This window comes from Sphaerodactylus townsendi, linkage group LG05 (assembly GCF_021028975.2).
Source record: "Sphaerodactylus townsendi isolate TG3544 linkage group LG05, MPM_Stown_v2.3, whole genome shotgun sequence".
Lineage (NCBI taxonomy): Eukaryota > Metazoa > Chordata > Lepidosauria > Squamata > Sphaerodactylidae > Sphaerodactylus > Sphaerodactylus townsendi.
The window spans coordinates 86,686,485-86,712,083 of record NC_059429.1 but is presented as its reverse complement, the minus strand read 5'-3'; the positions used below and the strand labels follow the sequence as shown (position 1 = coordinate 86,712,083).

Here is a 25,599-nt window from a genome sequence, read left to right as displayed (position 1 = left end):
AAACGTCTCTGCTCCTGTTCTATGTACCCATCAAACTATAAGAGAAGGCCCACATCCCTCCACATTGGTGAATGAGGAGAAGCCTCATTCAACCGACAACAAAGTATGACATCTCCTGTGGATCTGACTCAATTTGGCCAGTACAGTAGATGAACATCAAGAGAGCTCCTGGGTGAACTGATCAGCAAGCAGTGTGAGGAAAATACTGAGCTGGTTCCCAGCAGTTTAAAGGTTTGGCATAGACAAAACAAGCTCAAAAACTGCTGAGAGAGTTCCAGGTTATTCTCCTAATGACCAGGTGGCACCCTCATGGCACAACATACAATAGCTACTCCAGCAGGCCAGGTGGTCTGTATTCACTGAAAATGCCTTATGTGGAAGCAATGGGAGAATATCAATTAGGAGGTCTATGATATACTGGAGATAGGGCAATTAAGCCTTCTGAAGGGTACATTCTGATTGCGGTGGTGCCAAAGTTACACCAATGCTTCTGCTTCTGAATCAGCTTCAGGGAAATGAACCAGGTCACAACTTTTGATGCCTGCCACATGCCCCAGACACACTTCCTAATAAGCCAGTTAAGGGAAGCCTATGTTCACTTTAACAAAAGGAAATCAGTAAATTTCTCAGACCATAGGATCAGAAAAAGATAGTGTTTTCCATGCTCCAAGGGTTGTTCTAGTCTAGACTTAAGTGCTTTGGGCGGCGTGGATCTGTAGCCACACTCCAGAGGCTAGTATATTGAACCTTGGCTCCCCACTGGGGAGGGGCCATGGCTCAGTGATACAGTATATGCTGTGCATGCTGAATGTCCCAGGTTCAATCACTGGACGTTCCAATTTAAAGGATCAGATAATAGGTGATGTGAAAGTCCTCTACGTGACACTATGGAGTGCCACTACCATATATCCTATAGACCAGTGATTCCCAAAGTGGGCACCACCGCCCCCTGGTGGGTGCTGCAGCAATCCAGGGGGGCGGTGATGGCCACAGGTAGAAAAATTAATACATATATCTTTCTGTTTAATTGCTATTAAAATTTGAAAAAATTAATTTCCAGGGGGCGCTAAGTAATATTTTTTCTGGAAAAGGGGCGGTAGGCCAAATAAGTTTGGGAACCACTGCTATAGTCGATACTGGCCTTGAGGAACCAATGGCCTGATTCAGTATAAGGCAGCTTCAAATATATTCATGTGCTCACTGGACATTTGCCATGGCTTACATAGACAACATCTTGGGTCGTATCCCATCTGGGGCTTAACATCTTACTTAATTCTGGGCAGTACTTGAAGCACTCACACAGGCAGGGCTCCACATCAGTACAGCCAAGAGCAAAGTGATTTTAATGAAGCTCCAGTACCTCAGTCATGTAGTGTGCAAAGGAAGTTTTCAAACTTAAAATCAAGAAAGAAATGCTACAGAACTGCCCCAGCCACATACAAGATGCCAAGTCAGACACTTTTGGAGGGCTTCTCAGGTACTACAGTTGTTTCATTCTCAATTCTGCACCTTGGACTGGTCCAGTGATTGAATTCTCTTGGAAGAAGATGATGGACCATGTACTTTGGACTCCATTATGTAGAGAGTCCTTTCAATGCTTTAAGAATGCCCTCATTAGGCCAATAGTTCTATATCAGGGGTAGGGAACCTGCGGCTCTCCAGATGTTCAGGAACTACAATTCCCATCAGCCCCTACCAGCATGGCCAATTGGCCATGCTGACAGAGGCTGATGGGAATTGTAGTTCCTGAACATCTGGAGAGCCGCAGATTCCCTACCCCTGTTCTATATAGCTCTGACCTAGTGTGTGTTCATCTTTTATTTGTATACCTTGGGGATACGGTTGAGGAAAGTATGTCTGAAGAATATGATGGGGTTGAAGACCCATAATGTATCTGATAAGTAAACTGCAATAGAAAGTGAACAAGGCCATCTCCCTTCTAGTTTCACCATCCATCACCACAGTTTCACTATCCAGCCATCACAATGCTGACTGCCTTTTTACAACAACAATGGTATTCCCAAGGTTGGAAGTCTACAGTCTGCAACACTATGCACCACCAGACCCAGAGATGCCACCAGTTCAGCTAGACTGACTGCAAGTGAAGTTCTACTCGCTGAAGTTGCACATGTACCAAGTCCTAACATCAATTCCTCTGTGGATTGGCTGGGTAATGAGGACACATCTTGGTGGCTGGTATCACCCCCCACAAAAATATAAGGCCAACAGCCAGGACAACTAGAATATCACAAGGCTGGGGGTTGGGGCAGCGAGAAGAGAACATTAATGGTGTTGGAATATATTTAAACTTCAGTACATATTTTACAGGGATAAATTACAGGAAATAGTCACTACATTATTATAATGATCTATCTACAACAAGGGGCCAATAGGAGCTTGACTCTGTCCCACAGGTGTTCCTCCTTGGTGCTAGCTAACTTCTTGCTAGCAACAAAGTAAATTGGCATTTAGAAAAGTTGTTTCCTTTTTTTCTTTGAACTAATCTCAAATATGAAGATCTGAAAGTTTGATTAGAGAGATGGTAAGAGAAAGAGGGCTCAGATAGACTTATCAGAGATCAGTGAACCACAGGAAAAGGTTTTTTGAACCTGAAGATTCCATGGATGAGCAGAAGTACAGGAGTAGGTATGGTTTGAAAGAAAATCATGACAATAGTTTGAAGGTTTTATTGCTCCTTAAAATACCACCATTGGGAACATAGAGAAGTATCAAGAAAAATAGAAATAAAACGGCAGCATATTCATCTGATCATGAAATTTGTCCCTAAATCAAATTCCAATAGGTCTGGATGGCTAATGGAAGCCAAAAGAAATAAAAAAAACCATTCAGCTATAAATGGAAAAGAACATTTTTCTATGAGCTTGGCCTGGCACAGTTTCTACCATGGTGGATGAGCAATTGTTTAAGGTCTTTATTTACCTAGAAATGCCAGTAAATCATAATGGGAGAAGACTGAAGATGGAGAAGCATATTTCTAAACTCAGAGGCATTGAAAAGCAAGAAGAGAATAAATAGCAAAGAAGGACAAAGAACAACAAATCAAAAAGCAGGTGTTTAGGAGAATGAATAACACCTCTTCTGGTTTGATTTCTGATTTGAGTGAGTGAAGAATATGAAATGTAGTAAAATCAAATTCAGTGTCAAACACAGACTGAAACTAATTATGGGGGGGAAAACAAATCTGGGTATTCTGTGCTAGAGGGACATGGAATGGCTGCCCATCAAAAAAGAGAATTATGCAATAATGGTTGCATCTCTCCAGAAAGACCTTCCAATGAGCTGGTCTCTCAGGCTGCCTGGGACTGCCACCAGCTCAGGTAAGAGGGGTGTGTGGGGGGGGAGTAGCTACCACAGGGTACAAGGGGCACAGGGGCTGCCATTTTGCCCCGGGCACCATTTCCCTCGCTATGCCTCTCCCTCTCCCAGAACCTTGAGAAGTTTCTTGCTCTCAACTAGACCTTGGATTCAACCAACCCTGCAAGACTGCAAACAAAAGGATCAGGTGTTAGGGATGGGAAAATTTCTGCCTGAGGCTCTACTCTAAAGAGAAGCTACCAGTCTGAGCGGACAATATTGATCTTGATGGATTAATGGTCTGATTCTGGATAAGGCAACTTCATGGGTTTGTGTGTCTTCATATGAGGGACAAATTCAAACTATGCATCTCTGCTCTTAGAAATTACTGGTGTAGAACAAAAGAAGGTAAATTTTCTTCCTTTTTTAAACAATTATAAGATGGATATCAGTTGGAGCCCATCTAGGTTCTATGCATGGAAACACAACTTTTGAGCCTCCCCCTTCTTGAACAAGGTCAAATTGCTCCCTGAAACACTGTTCCTGGGGGACAGGGGACCCCAGGAGAAACATGAGAGGAGAATCGGAGGGCTGTCATAAAATAGATAATTGATCCATGACCTGTACACATGTAACTTTTTGATGCGATCCAACCCCATGTGAAGAGGTACCTCAGTAGAAAATTTCATCTAAGGAACAAAAACATGTTTTGTTTGGTCATGGAAATAAAGTCACATTATCAGTTGCTTTTAATGCCAAATATGAGATGTAAAAGCTTTTCAAAAATATGAATGGGGGGTGGAAACTGATGTGGAGAATCTGCACCCAGTTCTGGAGATGGGAAGGAACCCAGCAGAACAGACCACAGCAAAAGTTTTTTAACAGCTGTATGAAACAAGATTTTTCTCATCTCTTATTGGAAAAACACCATGATGGGGAAGGAATTAAATCTCCTTTTGCCTGGGATTGTGGCTCTAATTCAAATGAGGCCTTCTGTTTCCCTTTATGGCTGAAATATGCTTTTGTGGATCAGATCATACGTTTTCAGCAACATGTACTTCGGCCCTGTACCTCTACATTAAGAAGAGCTTAATCTAGTGAATTTCTGTTTGCATACATGTCTGACAACTATAATATTATGAATGGAAACAAATGAACAAAGAATACTGTTTTTTTTTGGAGCGAGGCATGCAATCTGGCAGAGTTTGCGTGAAGTATTATCTGGGTAAAGGACAATGATTCAAATACTAGCAGTTTTTTGCTAGTGGTTAAGAGTAGCAGTGGCATAGTGGTTAAAAACAGGTGTACTCTAATCTGAAGGAACTGGGTTTGATTCCCTGCTCTGCCGCCTGAGCTGTGGAGGTTTAACTGGGGAATTCAGATTACCCTTGGGCTAATCACAGTTCTTCTGAGCTCTCTCAGCCCCACCTACCTCACAGGGTGTTTGTTGTGAGGGGGAAGGGAAAGGAGTTTGCAAGCCCCTTTGAGTCTCCTATAGGAGAGAAAGGGAGGATATAAATCTAGCTCTTCTTCCTCTTACATCTGGTTTGGAAGGAAGGTGTGACTGATGTCATAAATCTCTCTATAGTGCTTTATAGTATGTGGTAGATCCATTTTGTGCAAGATCTTCAATACTGGGTCTGATGGGCTTGTGATCTACTACTCCTTTGTGGTACTACAAGTTCTAGAACCAAAGTTTCAATATAACGAAGAAATAAATACGAAGTGTGACCATTTATCAAATGACATTGCTCTGTCTGCATTAGTAAATATAAAACAAAGACTGGCCTTTAAAAAAACATTAACACAAGGAAGTGCCTGCCCAAGAAGTTCTGAAGTGTGGCCTACATTGAACATTGAGTTTCAGTTATTTGATCCCAAAAGCTACAGCTGAAACCTCCAGGCTGCCTTCAAATGAGCCAACTGTAAACACAAACAAGAGACCTGTGGCACCATTAAACCTAAAACACTTATTGGAGCACAAGCTTTTGTGGATTAGTCCTTACTTCGACAGTTGCATTATTATCCTAAACTGATAGATTTTTACATGTGTCTTACATAGAGAGAAAACAGTGTGTGTATGAAATTATACATTATTGCCTGGACTGGAGCAGTAAAAAGGTGGCTAGACAGGATGCTGGGCAGATCAGATACAATCCATGCACACATGGAGAATTGTTTTAAAGAATGCTTTAGAGTCAGTGAAGCAAGTATGCATGACCTGGATGAAAAAGCTGAGGTGACAATTTTAAAACCAGTTTTAGGCTTGATACTATAAACATCTGAAATCTAGCTGAAGCCTGCCCCAAGGCAAAATGCAGCCCACTGGCCATGTATGAAGGCTTCTTGGGTTTTGACAAGGCCCCCTCCTGGTTCTTGCAAGTCCCAAGAAGTGAGAAAAACCTGTAGCCCCTGCTGAGCCTAGACATACCTGATAGCTTGTTTTCATCTTGGCAGATGACATTGTGCAGGTTTCATTTACATCTAAATAAGCCCAAATGACCATGGGGTGGGGTGGGATTATGTATCTGAGCGCATATCTCTTTTCCTCATTACCAGGAAAACAATCTCCCATAATATGCTCTTCCACAGCCACCTCAGCTCACCCAGCGAACAAAATTCTACAACAGACTTGGGAGGAGAAGTAAACACGGAGAACACCCACACACCAGAAGCCAGCCCTGCCTTCCACTGCAGCCCTCTAAGGAGGAGTGGAGACCGCCTGCCTGCCGCACCACAACTCCAAAGCGTTCCCATCCTTCCCGCGCCTGGTCCCCGGTCCAGACCTCTCGGGGTTCAAATACGGATCACGAATCTGACAGGAGGATGTCCTTTGGTCACACCCACAGCGGTAACTGGCTCTGCATATTGAAATGTGGGGAACCTCAGTCAGTCTCTGCTGTGCCCCCTCAACCATCTCCCAGCTCAGGGCATTTCAAGAGAACCCCGCTGTCCACCTCTCCCTGCCTTCCAGTCCTTCCTCCTTTCCAGCTAATTCTCTCCGTCTGTTGGGCACATACCGGCTTTCGGCGCTGCTAGACTCCCTAGCCCGAAATCCGGCCGCTGGTCCGGGCAGGATGGTCTGCTTCCCTGATGTCATGGTCCCCCCTCCCCTTCCAGAAACGGCTCTCCGGCAGGAGGGAGTGAAAGTTCGCGTGTGCCGTCCATGGCTTCCCGCAATCCAAGCCGCCTCTTCGCAACAGCGGCAAGCAAGAGCCCAGAGGTCTAGTCCCAGCCCTGCCCGCGCCTACCTTGGGCGGTGAGTGGCTGGGTCTGCACGTGCTTTCGCGTGCTGGCGGGGCTGTGCAAGGGGAGCCCAGGATGCAGAAGCGGCAGCAGCAGCCCCCGTCCCCTCTCGCGCCTGCCCTCCTTCTGCAGGTGAATCTCTCCCTGGCGCTGGCGCCGCCGTTTGCCAGCCGGCGAGACGCGTGCGCGCCCTGAGCCACTGCAGCAGCTCCGCATTAGGATGCGCTCCTCCCTTTCCCCGGCACGCGCTCTCGCGTGTCTCCACCCTCCTCCCCGCCCGCGCTCCAGGGGCTGAGAAGGAGGCGCCCCCCGGCCCCCACCCCACCCCTTACCTCATTTGCCGGGACCAGTTAGAGCGCGAGAGAGAGACTTGCGGCAGTTTGCATAATGCATAGGCTTCCTCAGCCTGGCGTTCCCGCTATCACGGTTGCTGTTAGCCCTCGCCCAAAAACAGTGTCGCGCTTGCTACCAGCCCACAGGGTGGGGCGTGTGGGACCAAGAGAGCGGCAGAAGGTGCTATTTCTCCCGCCCGTTAATGGTCTTTAGCTCATCCAAACTGGCCGCCGCGTCTTCAGACACGCAAAAATGCTTCGTGAACCTAGGAGTTCCGCCCTCGCCGAACCAGTGCTTGATGCCGGGGTTGGAGGTTTGACACGGAAAGTTCGTCAGAAGCCGCGCATCCTCTCCAAAGACTATTTCCCAACTCCGGAAAATATGGTTTTCAAATGCTGCCTTTTTGGGGGTGGGGTACAAGGAAGCACAGCAATAGGGAACAGATTTTGTCCTGTTTAGGGAATAATCCCAGTAGGGGGACACAGCAACATTCTCTAGCTACATATTTTTGGCCAGGTTAGTTACACAGTTACAACGAGCAGGTAACTACATCCAGAGTTTCATTTAAAACGAGAGTATTTTGTAATACGAGCCTCCCTAAATAACCGACTGACCGACTCTATTTGCTTTTGCTGACTGCAGACTGAATGAGAAAATGTTTTAGAAAGAGGGACTTATTCCTTGTTAGTGAGTCACCAGTTTTCCTCCATGCCTCTCGGTTTAGGGACCAGACTTGATCCTTGTCAGATTTCTTGACCAAGGCATTTCTGGAGGAAAGCTAGCCAAACAGACACCAGTTTTTTTCTTTTGTATGTGGGTGGGTGCCTGTTAGCTTATCAAAGTGGGTGAAATGTGAAATAATATATACCATGTTTCCCTGAAAATAAGACAGTCTCTTAATTTTTACTCCCAAAGATGCGCTATGTCTTATTTTCAGGGGATGTCTTATTTTACTGTGTTCTGTTCGTCGGGCATGCTTCCAAACAAAAACTTTGCTATGTCTTACTTTCGGGGGATGCCTAATATTTCGCACTTCAGCAAAACCTCTACTACGTCTTATTTTCAGGGGATGTCTTATATTCGGGGAAACAGGGTAGCAAAGCCCACTAAACAATGAAGTATCAAACAATAGAAATAACTTATTTTGTTTAATTTGTTTTGCTTTACAAAGTGCAAATCCAATGGAAAAAAAGTCCCATTGCAATAAAGGAAACAGGAAGATTTTTAAAAACTCTGTTTTTTAAAAATCTGATGCTACAACCAAGCTTAACATTTGCTTTGGGCCAGGGAGGCCTTTCCATGAAATTCCATAAAGCTTTGGGTTGCAGATTGCAGACGTGAATGATCTCACTGTGTCATTAAAACAATATATCATACCCAGACCATATGGGAGGAAATCATTTCGATTTTTGTTTGAGATTCAAAAATGTTTCTAGCCAGCTCTGTAGTCAGTTAAGGGCTACTGGTACACATGGTCATCTGGAAATGCTGTTTTCATTAGTTGCCCTAGAGATCTGGTCTTTTGAGATTAATTGATCATTCCCAATGGGCAGCTGTTCTGCAAATGTTGCTCATCACTACCTGTCGTATGAATTCCATTGCTGAAACATCTCATATATCAATGGACTTATTTTCTAATATTATTTGAGAGGATATGCTATATTATCTGTCCCGTTTGTTTTCAGTGAAGTAATCCTGTGAAAGTCTGGCTGACTGACAGTTTTCATTCTGAGCCAAACTTCAAGTGCTGGCAGCAGAGTTGTGCAAGTTCTCACTATTCCTTCCTCACTAACCCATGCCGTGAGGTTGGAGCTTGAGACTGAGTTTGTGGAAAGTGAGTTTTGCGGAACATCCTCTTGAATTTTTTTTTTTTACAAAAATCCCTCTTCTAAGATAATGGTTTGCATCCAATCTTGCAGACTTCTATCTTTTGAAGAGGGACTGGTGATTTCCCACAACCTCCCTTTTCACTCTAGACTTCTACTGTGTCCCCTGTGTTGTTCTTGAGAGTCCACTGACCACCATCCCCAACAAAATTGAGGAGATTCATCAGGCTTCAGGAAAAGAGGGAGCAGGAAATCTTTCTGTGGGATCTCGTCTGGAAGCAGATCTTGTTGGATACATGCCAGTGGAATTACAGAAATGAGTATCTGTGTCTGCCCACCCCATCCCAGGGTTGAGAACTACTGTGGGAAAATTATTTCTGTCAATAAGACAGTGCGTGGTAAGGAAAGGACTCCCTCCCCAACTACAAAGCTGTAATCCAAATTGGGGACATCATAATTGCTTTTTAACCTTAAAAGTGCATTGGGAAATTTGAGACAAATCTCCCATGTCTTATCTGTTTGCCTCCAGACTCCACATAACAAATGTATTCATAGTTCTTGTGCAACTTGAAGTTATAACATTCTAATCCCTTTTACTTTAATGGGCTTAGAAGTGTGTGGCTCTTCTTAGGATGGCATTGCTAGTGAACTAATCCATTCCATGTCTGTTTCTCATCTGAGAGACTGTATTCAAGGACAGATGTTCAAGGACAGATAAAAGAGAATGCACAAGAATGAATTATTCCATCATGCATGGGGGAGGGGGGTAGCAAAAGCACATATGTTGCAATTTGCACCTTAAAATAGGGATATATTCAGTATTTCAAACTGCAGAAGTAGTTGGTGGTAAGTGACAAATAGTAAGGTTTATAGTACAATCTAAGTAAAACTTTTATGGGAGCAAGAACTTGGTACAGTTCTGAGTAGTTCTGTTTAGGATTGCTCTCTTTATTTAGCAAGTGTACTATTCATGGGTGGGAAGATAGTGTAGTACAGTTGGATCTCATCATATGGCCAGTACTTGGAAGGGAGACCAAGAAGGAAGACTCTTTAGAGGAAGAGCTTTGCTTTTCACTTGCCATGAAAGCCCTTGACTGGGGACACCATAAGTTAGCTGCAATTTTATGGCACTACATGGATGTTACTCAGAGATGTATTTTGCTTCTTGCAACCTGCTTACAATGAAAACTGATACTGAAATGTATTTTGCTAGTCCTATTTTATTTTGCTTATACAGAATAAGGCCGATATTCATCTCCAGTGTTTTGTTTTTCAGCATTCATAATGTCCCTGTCAGTAGTATTATCATTTGTGCTAGGAGCACCTGGTCACCTGTAACCAGCAAACACAATTTCTGTGGCCTTCTTTCTGATGGAAGCTCTTGTTAGCAGCTGCAAGGTTCCTACTGCCCTGAATTATGTCATAACCTTGCTACGGCAGCTTCTCTGCTCACTTCCTTGTGCTATTTCTGCTGCAGACAGGAAAAGAGTGAAACCTAATGCTACTCCCAGATGGGGACTCTCTGAATGCAGCCCCGAGGGTTAATAAGGAGAAAAAGGGATGGCCTCATGTGTTCATGTCAGATGGCTCTAACCATATAGCTAATCGTGCAAAGTGTAAGCTTTAGGTATCAGTGTCTGCAACTGAGGACTGAGGGGAAGAAATCCGTAGAGGAGACCACCCATCGTTTGCTAGCCATTCCATCTGGCTCACCCTTTCACCACTGCCAGGTCATTAATAATGTAAAGAGATCAATGGACACTGGATGGTTCATTCTTTAATGACCTGCTATTTTAGAAGAGCAGCTATTATAATTGCATGCCTGGCATGGACTGCAGATGCTCCAAAATGCAGGGTTCTGCAGCCATTAGAAGGTTATGTCAGAGATGGGAGGAAGCACATATAACATAGGGTTGATTTCATATAGGCAGTGTTACCAACAGAGCCAGAAAAGCAATCCTTAAAATACAAAATATTTTTGTACAGTTTCAAGTTCTGCTCCCTAGGAGCTTCATTTTCAAATGGAGGATTAGAATGTAGGGGTGGGGGTCGGCGGTATAACTGCTGGCCAAATGACATCATTGAGGTTGTTAGATTTTGGTGGGGAAAGTGTTAGGAAGTCTGTTGGTTAGGCAAGGGAGTCTGTTAGAGGCTTTAGGTATTTTGAAAGGTTGGTAGAGTTTGGGTGCTCTTCTTGTTTAAAAAACATTAAAAAGGGCAGCCTATCTGCTCTGTGTTATTAAAGTTTGGGTTCAACTCATGCCAAAAACAGTTAAAAGTATTTTCGTTCCATGTTATCAGTCTGAATCAGTCAAACAAGATACCTGCTTTGTATCTGTTATGCTTTCTTAGGTCACAGCTCTCCAACAATTTTGTAACTGTAATACTGAGAGGGCTAGAGAAAAGGAAAACAAAGAAACAACCAAGCCACACAAATCACTAAAATCAAGCTGTTTCTAACTTCTTTCCCTGAGCCTACTGAGTGGTTCATTCACTTATAATCCCTTCATAACAGGCCAAGTGAATGCCAGGCAGCACCCAGATTAGGACATTTCCCTCACTGACTATGCAATCCCAAAAGTCTCAGTGGTAAAAATAAAATTATACTAAAAAAATGTGTAGGATGTGAAATTTAAGCCCCTAGTTTCAAGATCAGGTGTCATCACATCATTTCTCTTTCCTCCTCTCTCAAGTGCCTTTTTTTGGCATCCTTGCCTTCCTTCTTGATTTTGCTAATTTTTCTTAATTTTTATATCATTATATAATATTTGTATTTGTTACTTTTCTTGTTAGCATCAATCTAAATATGCCAACAGATATGCCAAATTAGAATTTTCTTGCAGCGTACAGAACGTTCCTAAATGTGTAAAATCAGATCCCCCCATCAAACATGGAAGATAATCTCACTTAAAATGCACAATAGGCTTAAAAGAACATGTTATACATCTTTACTTAGATGCAAGCCCTATTAACTTCAGTGAACCTTACTGCTCAAATAGTTGTACAGAGAATTGCACCCTTAGTTCTTACACTAGGACAACCTATTGTCCGCACTATTGTAAAATGAGGTGTGATGGGGGTAAGGAGACGCTTCAGGTGAACAATTTAATGGGTGACTGGAGAATGAAGGCAAATAACTTGCTATTTATTTTGTACCAGAAAGAGCAATTAGAAGGAGACCTGGAATCAATCCAAACTCCCATTGGATTACACTGAGGTCAGAGGAGAATGTGGAAGGTTATTCTGCCTTAAAGCGTGGCTGGAGCTAATGCTTGTGGATGTCTCTGTTGGCATCGATCATGATGATGAGACCAGTTCCATTCTCAGTTGCCTCTACTAATAAACATATTGTGTTTCTTCAATAAATGTTTCAGATGCTGTTTGCATAGACAGAAAGATTGGGGAGGTGAAAGAGCAGATGACTATAAAGGAAGACAGCTCTGTGATGAAAAGAAGATTTTAGAAAACATATCTTTATAAAGATGAGGAGTAAATGGTACCTGGATTCCAAAAAAGAGCAAGAAGCATACCTAAAAGGCAAACTGTAGGGCACATTTCCTAAGAGTAAGAAGTCAGCTAATGGTGACAGTCAATGTGGTGTGGTCAATTTCAATATGCCTGAGGAACTCCAGGTTCAGTTCCCCGCTTGCCATGAAACTCATTGGATGTCCCTGGCCCCGTCCTTCTCTTTCAGCCTAACTTACCTTGATAGAAGAATGCAATAGCAGATGGGAGAACTTGGCATATGTGATTAGAAGTTGAGATGTTAGCATTTCACTGATAGTAGGAGTGGATATCCTAATAGTTCATGCTGTGAGATAACAAAATGAATGCTGATAAAATCTTCCTCTAGTGGTCCCTTCCAAGTCTGTAATCTGGGTGTTCTGTAAAATAGGGTGATACACAAAATGAAGCTCTTTGAAATGAGAAGTTCTACTTTATTCATTTGTTTATCTGTTTATTGCACTCATATGTTATCTTTCATCCTTCATGGAGGATCATTGAAGATGGTGGCGTGCAAACGGGTCTCAGGAGTTTCCCATCCAGGCACTAGCCAGGATTTGCTTAACTTCAGTATAGTTGTTTGGTCATGTGTTTTAAGACATTTGAGGGGGGCAAGTTGGGAAGACCATGTGGATCCCTTTAGATGTTGGACCATAAGCCCTAAGAAGATTTGATGGTAGCTCTTTGACCAGAGCAATAATTTATTCTGAAGGCAATAAAAAGACCTGCTGCCCTTAGTTTACCCCGGTCTTTACCAAGCTGTAACAGGTTCCTGAAATTATATGTTGAGTTCCTTTGAGCCCTACTTGATGGACAGCGTAGTATCATGTTTAGATGACACAAGTTGTTACCTGAAGTGGTGGGAAGTCTTTCTCTTTTAGTGTGGAGAAATTAGCTGGAGCAGACTCTTGGCATTACAAAAGTCTGGGCAACATGCAGTCTTGACTATTTATATGAGAGTCAGCTTTTTGTAAGAAACCTGCAGGAGAGCAAATAAAGTTTAACAGTTTTTTATTTAGGGATACAATGGTGGTTATACAAGCACACAATAAAAACAGCAGAACACACATACAGTCCTAGGATGTAGACAGTTGTGAGGGGATAGATCTGAAATAGATAAGGAATAAATGAAGGGCAATACAAGTTATAGTCACCTGATCTTGGAGTGGAATTGTCCAATGAACAGAACTGAATGACCCGTGCTTAGCTGTGGAAGAAACAGAGTTGTGGAACAGTATCATAGACAGAGAATTGTCCAGATATACTGAACACTGGCTAATTGGAGAATGGGCATCATATAGGGAGAAACGGACCCTCAGGATTATGTAGAGCAGTGGTTCTCAACCTGGGGGTCGTGACCCCTTTGGGGGTTGAATGACCCTTTCACAGGGATTGCCTAAGACCATTGGAAAATGGTCTTTTTGTATTTTATATATACCAATTTTATGGTTGGGGGGGGGGTCACCCCAACATGAGGAACTGTATTAAAGGGTCACGACATTAGGAAGGTTGAGAACCACTGATGTAGAGTGATCCTAAATCTCCCTAGACCAGGGGTAGGGAACCTTTAACACTCAAAGAGCCATTTGGACCCGTTTTCCATGGGAAAAGAAAACACTTGGAGCCGCAAATAATTTTTGACATTTAAAATAAAGATAACACTGTATATATTGGGCTTTTTTACCTTTTACTCCACTCATTCTGAGAAGTGCATGGATGCACAGGGCGGGCAAGGATGAAGCCGGCGGCTCAGCCTTGCTGGCCGCTGGGAAAGCGCCCGCCCCACTCCAACGGGGTGGACGAGAGGGGAAGCCCGGGGCGCGGCCCAGCTAACTGCAGGCAATTGGTGCGCCGGGCAAGAATGAAGCCGGCGGCTCGGCTCGTGGAGCCACAGTACAAGGGCAGAAGAGCCGCATGCGGCTCTCGAGCTGCAGGTTCCCTACCCCTGCCCTAGACAAAGGGATTTCCTTCCCTTCCTGGGAAAGACAAGAGACAAACATCAACCTTAATGGCTAGACCAGACCATTGGTCTAATGGGTTGAGACATCAGCCTGATGTGTCCAGGCTCGGGAGTATAAGGTGGTCATTAAAAGTATTAATCTGAGGAAGAATAAAACACTGGGCAGGTAAGCACATTAATACATCGTTTGTCTTCTCATGGGTATGTGGTCCTGGACTGGAGATGGGAACTCTCTCCAGATCAAGGTATTTTGTCTAGACTTAATCCTGTCAGGAAGAGTGTGAGAGAACATTATGCAAGTTGCTTTGGAGGAAGATAAGTCCAGACAAAGTTCTTTTTCCTTGTAGGTACACTGAGCCAATGCCCAAAACAGGCTTCTCTATTTTGGCACTGCTGCTGGGGATCCCAAGGTTGTCTGAGGTGGTAGAGATGCCACTGTAATAAAAACAGAGCTAGGTATCATTTGTATCAGGGTGATGCCACAGCCCATACCTCCTGATGACCTCATCCAGTGACTTCATATAGATGTTAAGTAGCAGGGGGGATCTCACAGGCCAATGGCCATAGGGCAGAGGAGGGAATCCCTCAGATCACCCTCTGAGACTCACCTGCCAGACAGAACTCAAATAATTAGAACCTGGTCCCCCTTAGTTCCAGACATGAGAGTCAGTTTAGTAGGATACTGTGGTTAATAGTTGTTGACATATGTATGCATCATCATTAGAATTAACTTTTTGGGATTTTGAATAAGATTTTTAAAAACATGACTTTTCTACATATCTAGGGTTTTTCCTGGACATGCTCTGGAAGGTCTGGCCTGAGAAGGTTGTCGTGGCTGACTCCATAGCACAGGTTTGTTTGTCAACACAGAGTCCAGCTTTTGGATTTTAGTTATTATAAAGCACTCATTCAGTAGCCCCAAGGAACTATGCATGAAAAGCTGGGACAGCATCAGGGGCTTTTCCTGAATAGTTCTAGCTTCAAGGAGATACACAGGGTGGTCATACAAGCTTCTATGAACTTGCTTATAAAATATTATTCACTGACTTGAATATGGAGTTGGTATCCAACAGGCAAATGGTTGAGGCAGCAATCGTTACCATTTCTGGTCTCTCCCCTCACTATCCACCATCTTCCCTATCACTCCCTCTATTAGGTTGTAATTTTGTTCCATCCTCTCCCTCTTTGTAGGATTTTATGAGCTCATTTGTTAATGAAATGTTTTTGCCATCTGAGCTGGTTAGGAAGAAAAGATTTTAACTTGAATCATTGTCTTGGGCTGTTTCTGCATGGCCAGAGGCTGCAGCTTAAATGAAACCGGTGGAGCGTCAGGACCATTTGCACGGCCTCGTGTGGGCAGTCCCGATGCTGCCCGCAGGGAGGAAGACACTTACCTTTGCTTCCTGTGCAGCTCTGGATGACTGGGGAGATATGCCCACGCTGCTCTCCGACCCCCGGGGGTCAGAGAGCAGCATGGGCGTGTCTTTCCAGCTGTCCGGAGCTATATAGGAAGCAAAGGTAAGTGTCTTCCTCACACCAGAGGGGCCAAAAGTAGTGCCCTCACGCCGGTGCAGTTCAAAAGCACCATGTTTCTTTCATCCCTAGGGCACTGTTTTTTGGTCGTGCAGAAACTGCCGTGCAGACACAGGTTTACAGCTTATTGTATTTTATTTTGTTTTTTAATGAACTGTTTTGAACTGCCCTTAGCCCAAATGGGGTGGGTTGGTATAGAAAATGAATGAATGAATGAACTAATCAATCAACCAATCAATTAATTAATTAAGGTGTGGCCTTTGGACAATTGCACTTTTTTCTGTCTGACAGGACACAAAAAGGCACTGCCAGGCTTACCTATTTGCCAGGGCTTGTGGAGACATCTGAATTTGCAGGCATCTTTTCAGGTGTGCGGGAGAGATTTGGAGTTTATTATTTTATTTTTGGCTGCTGAATTTAGAATATTTTAAATTATTATTGTAAGCTGCCTGAAACCACCAACAAAGGTGAGATATAAATGTTTTAATAAATAAATAAATAATGCCCCTAATTCATTTGCTTAAAAGGGATTGGAAAATACTCTCTGATTACAGTGTGTTTTAGAATGGAAGAGAAAAGTCTCTACTGAAGATATGTAAAAATATTTTGATATGTCCAGCTCTTGTCTCTTTACTTTGATGAGAAAATTAGAATTTTTATTTTACCTGGAAAGTTTTATTCAAATTTCATGCCAAGGTGGTAAATAGATCTTTGATTTCCCATTATATTTCCAAACTTGCTTTAGTTATTTCTTGGATGACTTGGCCTTGGGAGCATCTTCCTGTGTTTTGGGTCTTGGGTAAGACTCTTAAGGGCAAGATCTGACTGCTGGGTGACTGACTGTTTGAATCCCTAGTCTAGAGAATTCTGGGAGACTTCAGATTTACATGTGCATGGAAGGGGAGTAAAACTCTTTCCAGATCTATAGTGGTATACCTAGGGGGGACTGAGGAGAATGAGACCCCAGGTTCCACTTGCAAGTGTCAAGTGGGGGGGGGGCACCAGACTGTGCCTGCCACCTGCCACCTACCCACCAGAGAGGTTCTTTCCTTCCCACCTCCTGCCCATCCACCTGTCACCCTTCGCCCCTCCCTGGGGGTGCTGTTTGTGGGGGCACAATTTCAGGGAGATGCAATATTAGGACTTGCTCTGAATGTCATTTACTGTAAGGGAATCACTGCAAATCTACATGCAGGGACCTATATGTTCAATTGTCTCTTATAGAAACTCCCCATAGACAGAAATCTAACAAGTTGAGCCAAAAAATATTTGCAGAAGCATTTTAGTTTTCCAGTTTTTAGAGAGTGATAAGTCTAGTAATCCTTTAGAAATAAAATCTCTTTGTTTAAAATGGAATCTGCTATTTTTTCATTCATAAATATGAATGTTTCTCCATAATATTTTTATTTTAAGCTACCAAAACATATTCTGACGGTCATTGTAACTTGCATGCTTTAAATAGGGAAATTTATTAAACTATAAATTAGTCTGCTTAATAATGTCTTTAAAGGTCATACAGCTAAGCAAAATTTCCCTGTTTCTGATGAATTCCCTTAATAGCCCACATTTCACTATGAGATATTACAACACCAGACATATTGTTCTTCATAAATTTCCATATCTGATATTGAGCTACAACTGGCTACATTGCATTCCAAATCTAATTTAATTACCAATCCCTTGTTCAGTATCTATGTACTTTCTGCAGTTGATCTTCTCTTTGCATCCAAATGGACTGACTCCATCTCTCTGCATCAAAGAACTTGCCAATAAGCAATCATCATTAACAACGATTAACCACTCGGTCTTTCTATTCCAGTGATCTTCAAACTATTTTATGGGAATCTTGTGGTTTCTTGGAAGCTTTTCAGGGATTCTCAATGAGAAGATCAGCAAAGGTCAGCCAATTTCTCTGAAAGACAGCCTTACTTACCAACATGAGCCCCCCTCTGGGAACTACATAGGTACATTGGGTATAGTCTAGTTTGCATTCAGTTCACAAAGGAAACCTTTGGGGGACATAGATTTTAAGTGTGTCCTGCCCTCCCAATCTTCTGCAGTGTACAGGGTTTCCCAGAAAAAAGTGGAATGGAAAAAAATTGAATGGAAAAATTGGGGGGAAAATTCCTTGTGATCTGTTCACAGAGGCAAATTGTAGACCTCCGTCCTCCATACTTAAGTGTTTCAGCATTCCTGAAATTAGTGTCTGAAATTCAGAGTGCAGAGTCTGGGAGCTAAAGCATAGAGAATTTGGCAGCTCATGAGGTAGAGCCTTCTGGGCCAGGTGTAGCTTGCTGGGTACTAGTAATACCTGATGGGCAGAGGATGGTATCTGGTAGACTGGAGGAAGAATATGGCTCTACCAGGCAAGACACAGAGAGTATTCTGTACAAAGTCCCCAAGTATGTTTTTTTCTGCAGGATTCTAATTTATACTTCGATTGTCATATATGCCATTTTTGTCACCCAAAATTACCCATGGTTTTGACTCCTTACCCCTGAGATACTATTTTTCTTGGGCACCATCCAAAGAAAACAATATATCTGGTGAGATCTATGCAGAGGTTTCCAAAGAAGCACGTGCAGAATTTTAAAAGAAGCCAACTGAAAGCAGTCTGTGCACAGCATAATTCTATAGCTTGGCTGCTTTGTTACTTTTTTTTATTGTGAGAGAACTCTAAACTGGATAGGGAAGACAAAATAATGGAGAGATTCTAGAACACATGTCCAGTCCTCATGGTGTACAAAGGAATGGGAGAGGAATGGCTAGAAGGAAGGAACCCATGAGAGTATCATTCTGGGTAACAAAGGGACAGCAGTAGAAGTGAACAAAGGAATGATCAGGGAGCATCCTATCTACCACTATGCTAACTTTGTATTACCCTCCCCTGTAGCTCCAAAGCCTGTGCTGGCATTGAGCGACATTGCACAGTCCATTCCTTCAGACAACAATTAGCTTTTGGAGGAATGTTTTTGCCTGAGCATCTACAGGAACTAAACAGAGTGTGGAAGACTCTGATATTTCCAATCCATTAGTAAGATTTGCAGCAATTACAGCTTCATTAGTTAAATAGGTTCTTCTGTTTTCAGCTCTTACCACTTCAAGGCTCTGCACCAGAGATATCTTATTACTCTGTAGAGGGATGCCAGGGAGAAGAAAATCATAGTATTGGCCAAGAGGGAGGAAGAAGAGGTAGTGCTTGTTGTCTATTTGTCAGGATGGAGGGGAAGAGTCTGGAAGAGAATTTTTCTTTGTTTCTTTAATGTGCTAATAACTATGTGGGTTGGTCTTGAATTTGAAAGGGTGTTGAAAGGTTAAACTTCCTCTTGCCTGTGTCCTTCCAATCCAAATTAGGACCACACACACATTTGCCTCTTACAAATGAACAGAGTCTGTGAATCTATCACATCTACTTGGCCCTGATCTGGCTGGATGAGAGGTTACTGTGACAGCCAGGAGACAATTTAAAACATGACCCCCCTTTTTGAGCAACTGCTTTCATTAGCATTACAAAATAAGGAGGGCGTATGTAATTCCTAAACCAACTGTGTCAATAGATCAAGGAGAGAAACTACCAGAATTGGATTCCCGCTCCCAGTTTTTACTTTTTTTGGGATACTATTTTATTGTGACTTATTTGAAACACAGAAGCACTGTGTAATGAAATATAAGAACAATTAAGCTATTTTTAAGAGATAATGCATATTAAACTAGCATTCCACTCTGCCCCAGCAGCTGTGCTTCAGATTAGCAGTTTTTAAATTGGATGGCAGTAGACAGAATTCAACCAACTCAGTCACTTCTGCAACATTGAGTTTGATAATAATCTGTAAGGCTTATACACGCTCCTCCCAGGAGTGAAATTAATACTTCTTAGTGGTGTTTGTTAGCCATCCTGAAAACTGAAATTAAAATGTTGCATTAGTAAAATATACCATATTATATGGAAATTAGCTTGTCTGTTATTCTAAGTTACTCTAAGTAGCCTTTGTCTTATGGACACAACTCTGTATGTGGCTCGTGATGGCAGATTACTTGTTCTTTGTCACAGATGCTGAAGTCATATTTATGGCTGCCCTGAAATTAAAATACTGTCATATTTGAAAAAAACAAACACTTTTTTATTGTCAGATATGTGTATGCAGGCAATATTGAGTAGCAAGTAGGAAGCCTGCACTCTCTATAAATTCTGCTTTTATGTGATTGTATTAAATAGTGCATTGTACATAATGTGTGAAATGCCTGGATTATTGTGTCCAGTTATGGAAATTTGATCCTTCTTCTCACTTTCCATTTATCTTCTAGGTGATATTGGATCACTTCCTTTTTTCCTTATTTTTGTAGGAAGTTCCTTGCTCTTTATCTGTGCAGAGATCTTCTATTCCATAATGTTTAAATTGGTCTCTTGATTTGCAAACTCAGATGTCATTAATTTCTGAAATGATACTAACCATTAAGTGATTCCCTAATTCATCTCAGTGCTTTAAGTATCCACCTGCCTGGCTCCTAAGTGTAGTCTTTGAGTATTAGAATTATAGCACTCAGGGACTGCGTTGCCCAGTCATATATTATTCTTTGATAATGGTAGCTATCAGGCAATGTCTTCCTTTCATAAAATAGGTCTTCTGGGTCAGCTATCACAGCCAACTTTCTAATGGCCATCAGAGGTATGCTTAGAGAATGACATGATCATCCATTCAGTTTGGTTGGGGAATTGACTTCAGTCACCTGGGAAACTATCACTAGTTGGCAAAATTTAGCTAATGTTAGGTGGATGGCATGCATTGCTGTATTAGAGAATAGCATATTCAGAGGTTTGACTCAACTGTCAGAATCATCCATTCAATTCAATTAGGGACATTGGCTTCAGTAACCTGGAAAACTAACTAAAGATTTTACCAACTAATGGTAATATTAGGTGAACAGCCTGCATTGCATTCCAATATTAAAGGTAAAGGCAGTCTCTTGTGCAAACACTGACCCTGTTTATGGGGTGGTTTGCCCATTGATTTCCAGAGTCATCTACACTTTACCCCAGCAAGCTGGGTGCTCATTTTAATGACCTCGGATGGATGGAAGGCTGAGTCAATCTTGAGATGGCTACTGACTTCCATTAGGATCAAATTCAGACCATTAGCAGAGCTGCTATACTGCAGCTTTCCACTTTGTGCTACAGGGCTTTTACTAGAAAATTAGAGAATAACATATTCAGAGAATTGGCTCAATAGCTAATTTACCAATCACATAAAATCTAGACACAGTTTTTGGTCCTAAGCCAGTAATGCACAAGCCAGTCCTGTCCCATCTCAATCATGTCTTTACCAGAGAGAAGAGGCTCTCTTTTGTGACTGCTCTTTTGCCTAAAAAATTGGTCACTGGATTGGAGTGGATTATACATGATTTACCTTAAACTGCTTGTACTCAGTGCAATCAGAACAGATCTCCAGATCAATATGCAAATTGTCCACCAAAGTAACAAAATAATCAGAGGAAATGAATGGATTAAACTCTGTGAACCTGTTCAAGTAGTGGAGGCTCTTTCCTATAGCACAAGGACCCTTCAGCTGATGTAAGAGGCCACCATTAGCAGATTGGATTCCCAATTGTGAAGAATTCTTTTTGTTTAAGCCTCCTTTGGCCGGTCCCAGATGTCTTCCCCGGTTGTAAATGGTAGAGTATTTTTTTAAGTCATGCAGTTTCTAGTGGGATTGAGTGTGAAAGATCAGCTTTAGGTAATTGTCACTATTCCACTGGGGAAACAAATGTTCTTGGGAATAAATAATTGGCTGGGGGTGGGGGCTTGTTTGGAGGTTATGTGATATAGATGCTCATTTTTCATACTGTGTGTGGGTTTTCTTTTTCAAAGAGTGATGCTGCGGAGTCAGGTAGAAAGACACCAGTAATCCTGGAAAGGATAAGAGGCTGAAATGCCTGGACCCCTGTGAAGGGAAGAGATTACTGTGCTAACATCTTTGCTTGATAAACTTGTCCCGACTGCAGAAGTGCAGAAGCTCCTAGTTGAGAATAGAAGTTTTATTTTTGTTGTAATTGTTATTTATTTAAGGGCTTTTATCTGTTTTATTGTTCTGCCCTAATAAGCTCTTTTAGCTGTGTCAATTGCTTCCAACTCCAGTGCCTTGTGTTGTTGCACTACCTTGGAGATATCAGGCTGTTGGTATGGGTTGGCCATAGGCTATGGCCTTGGTTCCCAGCTTTGGGGAAGGGTCAGTTTCTGATGGCTAAGAAGTGGGGAAGATTCTTCACACCAATGTAGCTTGATTTCTTCAGATATTGATGTTAAATAATCCCTTTATATATTGATGCTCCGAGATACAAAATTGTGCAGAGTTTGTCATATTTCTTACTGCTGTGAATGAACAAGTCCTGGTAACTACCTGATGTAACTCTACTTTGGAATGAAAATATTGGGAAGGATAACATCCCTCATGAACTGGTGATGATATCCCAAGCAGAATTCATTTGTTTCTGTAAAGGGGGTGGCTGTCTGAATAGATCCACAAGCTTAGCATTTTTTTTTAAAGCAGGCAAAGGTTCATTGGAGTGATCAAGAGACGGACAGTTGCACTTGTAATTATTTAAAATATGTACACCTTGCACTCCCATTGCAATGCTTTTTGATCAAATTGTGCTATTTCTGAAACTGAGACCTGCTGGCAACTACCTGGATTGTCCTGGGAAGCTTATTGAATGTTATGGTAGGGTAACACCTTTTGAATAAGTCATCATCAGCAAGGAATGAACAGAGGTTGGTGTGTGGGGAAATGTCTCTACTAATAAGTACAGAGAGAACTCTGTCACTGAAAACAGATTCCATTCTAAGATCTCAACAAAAAGCTTCCTTCCCGTTGCTTCCTATCTTCTATTAATCCATAACAAGGGATGTCCATTCCTGGATAGGTTTTTCACTGAAAACGAGGCTGTATTGGGAGCTACAGCATCTGAATATCAAAAGCTCTACAGAGAGCCACAGCATTTTGGAGAGAGGCATCCTTTACTATGGCACTAGGGACCTCTAATCTCTGGGCTGCTCCAGCTGTTAATACAATTTCTCAGAAGGTAAGATTTAAATCCGACATTCCCTGGTGCTTGCACGTCCATCACCTGCTGGGCTCACTTCTTCCTTACCAGCAATATATATGTACATGGGGCATATGGATCATCCATGATTTCCCCTTGCTATCATTTTTCAGGCAGCATATGTAATTTTGAAATGGCAGAAGGGCAGAGATATGTCTGAACTCATATAGATAAGCCTTTCTAGAAGACTATACCTGAAAATAAATCTCACACTGTTGACAGAAGCAATGGGCCTGCCTAACATCACCATTGTTCTGAATTTTCTCTACATCTCCTGTCTACATGAAGTGAGCACATTCACACCAAACTGCCTGAGGGGCAGCAGGAGTCTTCCAGACTGGGTACATGCCATAGAAAGCTGCAACCAAACTTTTGTCTTTCTCATACTATGCGTTTCAGGGAGGGAAATGAAGCAGCTTGAAGCAGCTGTTGGGCCTCATTATTTGGGTTGCCGCAATGTTGGTGCCCTTTCCCCTTCAATTCCCCAAGCAAAACTGTCTCCTTTGACTATTTTGGGGCATGGTGGGGGAGAGGAAAATAGGTACAGATACCTATCTTTTTCTCCCTCAAAAACTAACAGCAGTTTTACACATCTGTAAGACAGGTTTTTCAATAAGGAGACACTGTAAGGGGACAGAGTGAATAGCCTTCATTCACCATTTCATTTCCAATCCAAGTCAAGGATGTCGCTAGCTGCTTTGCTGCAGTCTGATTGTACAACACCTATATAGCTTTGGGACTTCATGATATATTTTGTTGTATATAATTCTGTGCCAGCTGTACCGGTTTACTGCAAGACTTACTGAGATAGTGGGAATGAAACACTCTGAACTCTTCAACAAGTAATATGTAAATGCTGACTATCATATGATCCATATTTTAAAAGTCAAGTGTGGGCCACTCTTTGGATACCTACATCTGTGTAACAGACCCACACTTACAGAAAACAGATAGTTCTAAAAACTTGGAGGAATCCCCCCAGGTTTGCAAAATAAATAAATAAATCTGAAAACATAAAAGAAATATGTTTGGGAGTTTTAATCCCCATCAAAACAATAACATGATCATGGCAGTTTCTGGGGGCCCTGCTGCTGATTTGAAATCTCCTATGGATTCTGCTGCTAACATGGTGGCTTCTGGGGCCCTGTTCCTGCAGCTCATGAAGCAAGAGCAGCCCCGGGAAGGACAGTCCAGTGACCCAAGAGGATGTCAAGGTGAAGAAAGGTGTGTGTGTGTGTGTGTGTGTGTGCGTGCGCGCGCGCACGCAGGGGGGGTAGATTTCAGAGAAAAAAGGTGCAAAAAAGAATAAGAACATAAGAGCCCTGCTGGATCAGATTACTGATCCATCCTGCCTCATATAATTGCCAGCCAACCAGTTCCCCTGGAGCAGGGGTGGATCTATGGAAAATGGCACCTGGCTCTCAAGCTCTCAAACTGTGGCCTTCTCAGCTGCTTCAGGTGCCATGACCCCCAGCTTCCCCCTGGTCAAACTCCCCCCTGCCACCCCCTGTCAAAGCTGTCTTGAAGGTGGTGAAATGGTGCCACAGTGCTGCAGCACCCTGCTGCCAAGGGCTTTAGATGGGACTGTTAATCAGCTTCCTTATTTTCTTCCACATTTCAGCCTTAAAGTTTTGATCAGGTGGGTGATAGTACATTCCCACTTTTAAGTAACCCTTAGGGTCCAGTATTTCTACCCATATAACTTCTTTTAATTTCCCTAATGTTTTCTAACTTATTTGATTATGTGCCTTCTTTGATGTACAAAGCAACATCTCCCCCAACCCAATTTATCTCTCCATGCTCTGCCTCTACTGAGGGGTGGCCGAATCCCATAGATTTTCTCCATTCCACCATGTTTCTGAGATACCTACTACATCTAAATAGACAATTAGGACCAGGCGCTCCAGCATCCATATCTTGATTCAGAGACTTCTAGCAATGGCATATGGACACCAGGCATCACAGTGATCGAGGACAAGAAAATGACTATCATTGACATAACTGTACCTGGTGACTGTAGGGTTGTTGAAAAAGAACATGAGAAGGTAACTAAACGTGGGAAGGACCGAAAAAAGCACGTGGCGCATGTCTGCTGCTCTGTGGCTGTATGCAGACATGCGTCACGTGCTTTTTTCGTTCCTTCCCAGGTTCTTAAAGGGCGCACGTACTTTCATTCATTATTAAGGTAACTAAACGTCACAATTTGAAAACTGAGATTCAGCGACTATGACATAAATCAGCTGAGGTCATCCCAGTGACAATCAGCATGCTGGGCGCCATTCCGAAAACACTGGGGCAGCACTTGAAACATCTTCAAATCGACAAAATCAACATCTGTCAGATTCAGAAGGAAGTCCTGCTGGGATTGTATGAATACTATGCCAATACATTACAATGTCCTACATTACAATGTCCTAGGCCTATGGGTGAGCCTCAAGCTGTAATGAGAGGCCAACAACAACCAGCTAAAGAACTGGCAGCTGTGATATTAAACAAAATTTAATAATAATAATAATAATAATAATAATAATAATAATAATAATAATAATAATAATAATAATAATAATAATAAAACCTCCAGTCCTTCCTTATCAATTTCTTTCACTGAGAAAGCATCAATTATCCTTTCATCTGCCTCTGGCAGATGTTTGCATTTGCTGTGCTTGATTTTTGTTTTTAAAAGTCTTTGGCAATTTTCAGTAATAGCAGAAAGCTGCTCTCTGAATCTCAAGAGCCCTGCAGCAGAGATATAGAGAAGGTAAATTAACCCAAATTTTACAACTT

The 25,599-nt window shown here is 42.4% G+C and overlaps 1 protein-coding gene across 1 annotated transcript in view; it reads right to left on the bottom strand.

Annotated features, from left to right (window-relative positions):
* The window catches only part of CNTN2 (contactin 2), a 75,204-nt gene extending 68,461 nt beyond the window's left edge, over nt 1–6,743 (bottom strand). The window contains exon 1 of the mRNA XM_048497055.1: nt 6,567–6,743. The gene's annotated coding sequence lies outside the window, so the exon portion shown is untranslated. The remainder of the gene's footprint in view (nt 1–6,566) is intronic.
* Between the last annotated feature and the right edge of the window lie 18,856 nt (nt 6,744–25,599).